At 36.0% G+C, this 5,834-nt stretch overlaps 1 long non-coding RNA gene across 2 annotated transcripts; it reads left to right on the forward strand.

The window, feature by feature from the left end:
- Nucleotides 212-5,320, forward strand: LOC110392663. Of its 2 annotated transcripts, none has more exons than XR_002434539.1 (3): nucleotides 212-322; nucleotides 922-1,036; nucleotides 4,896-5,320. It is a non-coding gene; the product is annotated as an uncharacterized LOC110392663 (long non-coding RNA). The 2 variants fall into 2 exon arrangements; XR_002434540.1 differs by having other exon boundaries at nucleotides 285-358.

Genomic DNA, 5,834 nt, shown 5'->3' on the forward strand with positions numbered 1-5,834 from the left:
ATCTATCTAGAAAATAATGGTCTGCTTAGATACACACACACAGTAATAGACACTAGCTATCCCAATTTTTCTGGGACAACGTATTGGTTTTTATTTTAATATATTTTGGACAGTTCTTCCTAGTCAGCTGTCCCTCCCTCCCACTTACTCAGTCAAAATATCCACACGTTTTTTGCAACTGCACAATATTTACTCAAGCTTTGTGTTTACCAGGAAGGAGGTGACAGTCCAGTGACCGAATATTTAGTACTGCAGATGCTGCTTGGTTTAAAGGTGAAAGTAAGAGTGAAGGCATTGGAAAAGCTGTTATTTCAGGTCGAAAGTAAGAGTGAAGGCATTGGAAAAGCTGTTATTTCAGGTCTTAGTGACTAATAATGACAGCTGTTTATTATTTCCTACTACATTCTGTCAAAGTTCTATGATATCAAAAAGGTCTTGCAGAAAACAAAAATATGAAAGGAGTGGGTGAAGGCAGCAAAGCCAACGCTAGACCAACTTAAAATTGGTATCTTTTTGTTAGTGGTCACAAGCATAAATGAGTCTCTGCAGAGGTGGCAGGGGATTTTTATATTGTGAGTATAGTCATGCTAGGTGTGAAGATATGCATTGTAAGTAATGTAGGAGAAGATATGGCATCTGCAGTTTGTGTTTTTCTTTCTTTTGTAATTTTTCTCTGTGGTTGTATTTGAGTAGGGCATGCCAATATTTGCAGTATGAGGAATAGCTTTGGGATGTCTGATATTCCTGTCTACTTGTAAAAATAATGAAAGCACTTCAGCTGCTTGCTCTGTATTTTTGTATGAATTAGTCACTAGTCCTTGCACTCTCTAATTATAGACTGCCTTGATGTTACAAATGCAGTGCATGAAGGAAAGACTTCACAAAAGTTTTTTTTTTTTTATCTCTTTTTTTTCTTGCCAGACAAATGGAGAAAAGTACTTTAAACACAGATCTCTGCTTGAAGCTGTCCTGTTCTTGGAAAGTGACTGGGAAAGCTAGTATGATTATAGTGGTATCAGCAGAGAAGGATTAAGAGGTAATTTGTTAAGGATGCATAAACCTACCTGATAGTGCATTCATCCTTTAGTCCTTAGAAAACTGGGACTTTTTTTACACATTAAGAATCTTAGCGTATCTTATCTGATTTTTTTTAACATGAGTTGCTCTACATATGGAAACCAAAGGCAGCTAAATCCGATGTGCTATGACTCACTGTACAATTTATAATTTATTAAACTGTTATTTTCACAGAATTAAGTCAGAATTCCTTTGTTCAGTCATGTAGATGATTGCTTTGGGGGCTCCGATACGTCAAACTCTGACAGTGTCAAGCATAATTTTCTCCTGAATATATTCACATGCCCTGAAAAGCCAGTGTTTGTTTTGTTTTGTCTTATTCAAGACTGTATTCATTAGTTTATAACATTCTGTGAGGCTTTCTACGATTCAGCCTAAGAATGACTAAAATCTGTAAGAATCACAGATTCCCTGAAGATGCTATTATGACATAAAACACACCGAAGGAGAAAATTATATTTCCATAAAAGATTCAAGACATAGCATTTATTTTTGTGCACTGAAGCAACTATTCGTAGGTACTGGGGCCCACAATGGTAAGGACACAATAATGAACATTATCTTGTTCTTCTTAGTAGACTCAGTAGTATATGAGAAACTTATCCACTTTATAATGCATTTGGAGCTTATAAGATGTGACAGTAACATCCTCTAATACTGAGCTGGAGTGGCTGGGTCTCATATAGTTGGACATTCTATCCAGGCTGGATATACTGTTGAGGCAGAAGGGTTTGCTTAGTATAAATGTGAAATATGAATAGGGTTAGTGAAGAATTAATACAATGAGTGAGATAGCTGGCAACACTGAGTTAATACATTGAAGGCCAGGGCACAGAGCTGAACACAGCTGAACAACTTACCAGCTATCCATTGGGTTAATATAATCGACCTTGTGTCTGTCCCAGCTTTGAGGAAGTACATATTCTGGTAAAGCTTTTTGACTGACTTAGAATCATAGAATGACTTGGGTTGGAATGGACCTCAAGGATCATTAGGTTCCAACCCCTCTGGCACAGGCAGGGCTGCCAGCTGGTAGATCATGTACTAGACCAGACTGACCAGGGCCCCATCCAACCTGGCCTTAAACATCTCCAGGGACGGGGCATCCACAGCCTCTCTGGGCAGCCTGTTCCAGAACCTCACCACTCTCTCAGTAAAAACTTCACCCTGACATCTAATCTAAATCTCCCTTCCCTTAATTTAAAACCATTCCCCTTGTCTCCTATCACTATCTACCAGTGTAAAAAGTTGATTTCCCTCATATTTATAAACTCCCTTTAAATAATGGAAGGCTGAAATGAGGTCTCCCTGAAGCCTTCTCTTTTCCAGGCTGAACAAGCTCAGTTCCTTCAGCCTGTTGTCATAGTAGAGGTGCTGAACCCTCTGATCATCTTCGTGGCCCTCCTCTGGACCCTCTCCAAAAGCTCCACATCTTTCAAGACTTCTTGGCTAGCAACTGAAGAAATAGCATTTCTATTCCAAATTGTATTAAATTTCTACATTCACAATCAATACAATCATGTATTAATAACTAAGTAAATAACATTTTTGTGCCAAAATAATTGAAAGTTGCAAACTGTATAGTAACCTGATTCTGGCAGCTTGTGGTCTTTGTTCCTTTCACTGACAAGAAATCACAGCTACTTTTGATCTCATGCTTCAGTTGGTATCACACAAAAAGTTATTTGTGAAAAAAGCATAGCAACATGCTCTTATTTATTTTAAGGCCAACTTGTTGCACCAGTTCTGATCAATATTCACCTCATTAACTCTTTTACAAAAAGATGATCTTTTTAAACAGGATGTTTGTCAAAATAAAGAGTCTTCCAGCTAGAGACCAGACAAGAAACTGATTTCATATACATTATAAAATATATACATATGAATTACATACATACAATAAAAATTTACACTATATGAAATTCTGAAATTGTGTCTGTATATGAAGAAAAATAAATTACAAAATATGTATAAATGTTTATTTCAGAATGCCATTAAACCACAGACTTATTTCTCAACTTCCACCTTACTATTGACTTTTACTGAGAAAAGAAAAAGGAAAAGAGTGAATAAGAACCCTTTCCTTATCAGTAAAGGACATATTTGAAATGCCTGTGAAATATTAGTAGGATTAGGAAACTTGAGAATGGGGCCAAGGCCACTATTAGGCAGGAAGAGGACCCTCTTGGTTTAAATAGGGTGGGCTGAGCAGAGAGAATGGAGAGCAGCTTCCTGTGTGGGTAGGATATGATTCCTGGGAGCATGAAGGAATGGAGCTGGTTTTACTGAACCATGCAAACCTTCTTCTAGTAAAACTCCGTATAAACATATGATGTATGTTTGCACCTGGTCAGAAATCTAAGTAATCCTCAATAGATTGCTTGGAAAATGTAAATTCATTGGGCTTAAAAAATAGTTTGGAAAATATTTGCCTTCTGAGTTGGGGTGAAAAGTAAAATGAACAATCTTCCCTCCCACTCCTAAACATTACATTTAGTTATTCAACAGAAAGAGCCTTCTGAAAAATCTGTTCACAGAGAGTTTTGGCTTACTAGTTGTCTCCCTTCCCAGAAAGTACTGCTTAGTTTTTTTTCCTCTCCATAAATGAAATTATTAGTCTTCATCTGGGGTAACTAGCAGCTAAATGTGGAGTCTTTTTGTCCTGCTCTTTTTTGTTGATGCCCAGTAAGGAAGTTTTGTCATCTTTGAGGCTTTCCCCAAAGGCTGAAATACTGAGAGATATAATGTGTATTTGTACATCTCTTCTCTGTAAAAAATAAATAAATATAAAACTGAAAATAACCACTGGAAAATTCAGTTTTATGGAAAAGACATTTTCTGTTTAAATGAAAATAACCTTGATGAAAAATTGTTGGCTAGCTCACCTTCACGCCTTCTCCAAATATGTCAGCTACTATTTACATATTTATTACTGACATGACATGCCACAGAAGAATAAAAGCTGGCTTCCCTGTGAAGTTCTCATTTTACATTAAACTATATATTGTAATGCTGCTGTGCCCCTTGACTCACGGGCATGGTGATGACTCAAGAGCAGTAAATTATCATAACGATAATGTGGTAGCAACTTTCTGTGACATTTGCCAGTTTATCTTTGAATACATCAGGGAGGGACAAGATGTCTGTGTTATTCTCAGTAATTATTTTTGAATTGCATTTGATACTTCATTCATTAGGCTCTGATCATCCTGAGATGACAGATTCAGAGGTTTTGGAATTTTGGAATTTAAAAATATCAGATATTTTGACCTTCTTGTATTTCTCAACAAATTCTTTTTCCATACACCGCAGTTAAGGTTTCAGAATATTTTCCTTTCAAACTCTACTTTCATATATTCATACTTTCATTGTCATTCACAATAGTATGTATTATTACCATTCTATCCATAGAATCCTATCCATATAGGAGAAGGCAATAGAGGCTCATACAAACAGAGCTTTGTGAATTAGACTTCAGGTATGAGATAACCAGTTTGCTGTTCATATCGACCATTTAATGTCAATACTGGAGATGGCCATCACATATGTGGCATAACTAATCTCCTTCCTAGAACACTGGATGAAAAAACTGTCTTACCTGCTCTTCATAACAAACATGAAGTTTCTACAAAAGACACTGTTTGAGTGAGCATAAGGAATTTTCCAATTTAAATGTCAAAGAGCGTATACGATATTTTCCTCTCCTCTCTGTATCTTTTCTATCTCTTACTAAGTTTATAAAATAAAAAAAATAATAAATTGTGAATTTTAGTAGGGAAAATGTTCAGTCAAAAAGCAATCTGTTCTCTTTTCTCTAGAGATAATGAAGGACAGAACTCAGAGGCAGACATTGCACAGATGTGAAATTGGACTAAAATGGAGATGGGAAAAAAATCAAGAGAAGAGTTATCAACTAAAAAAGGCCACTACTTGAAAATACAGTAGAGGTTCACTCTCCTTTGTGAGAATGGTGATTTAGAAGAGTAAAACATGAAGACAAACAGGCCCACAGGAACCAATAATACAATTTGTGGTTAAAAGAGGCTACGGCTCAAAGGCTGAAATCAGTCATTGTGCAGAGGCATGACTGTGAGCATAATGCCAGTGATGAACTACATCAAAGAGAGCAACAGAGCCTCAGAAGTGCAAAAGAACAGTTCTGCTTTGTATTATTTTTTTTTCTTTTTTCTTTTTTTTCTTTTTTTCTTTTTCTTTCTCTTTTCCTTTTTTTTTTTTTTTTTTTTTTTTTCTGGAATGACAGAGCTTTCCTTGATTTGAGCAAAGAATTGTTACAATGAATCATCAGTATATCCCTAATCAACTGTGCAAGAGAAAGGTGGAAAACTGAGACAGATTACCCAATACTGAAATGATAAAGTCTTAACCTCACACTAAACTTTCACTGTTGTAGTCTCTTCATTCTTCATAGTTGACTATCTTCCTTAGTTTTGTACTTGTGAGGAATTGGTAATGATATTTTAGCCTTCAATTCAATGTCACTTTGTGAATATAGCAGAAATTTGAGGAACAACAGATCCATAATGTCAATGTCTTGTCTCTCTCATTAGGAAATTAGAAAATGTTCTTGTCAGTGTCTCAGGAAGATGATAATGCAATAAAAGGAATGTATTTCTCAAAGCACAGGCACAGATGTCTTAGATAAATGGAGAATAATATATATTTTTTTCTTGCAAAAAATAGCACGTGTGTGCATACTGTGTCTGGAAAAATGCATGTGTCATCCTATGTTTTTGAAG

Source organism: Numida meleagris, chromosome 1, assembly GCF_002078875.1.
Source record: "Numida meleagris isolate 19003 breed g44 Domestic line chromosome 1, NumMel1.0, whole genome shotgun sequence".
Lineage (NCBI taxonomy): Eukaryota > Metazoa > Chordata > Aves > Galliformes > Numididae > Numida > Numida meleagris.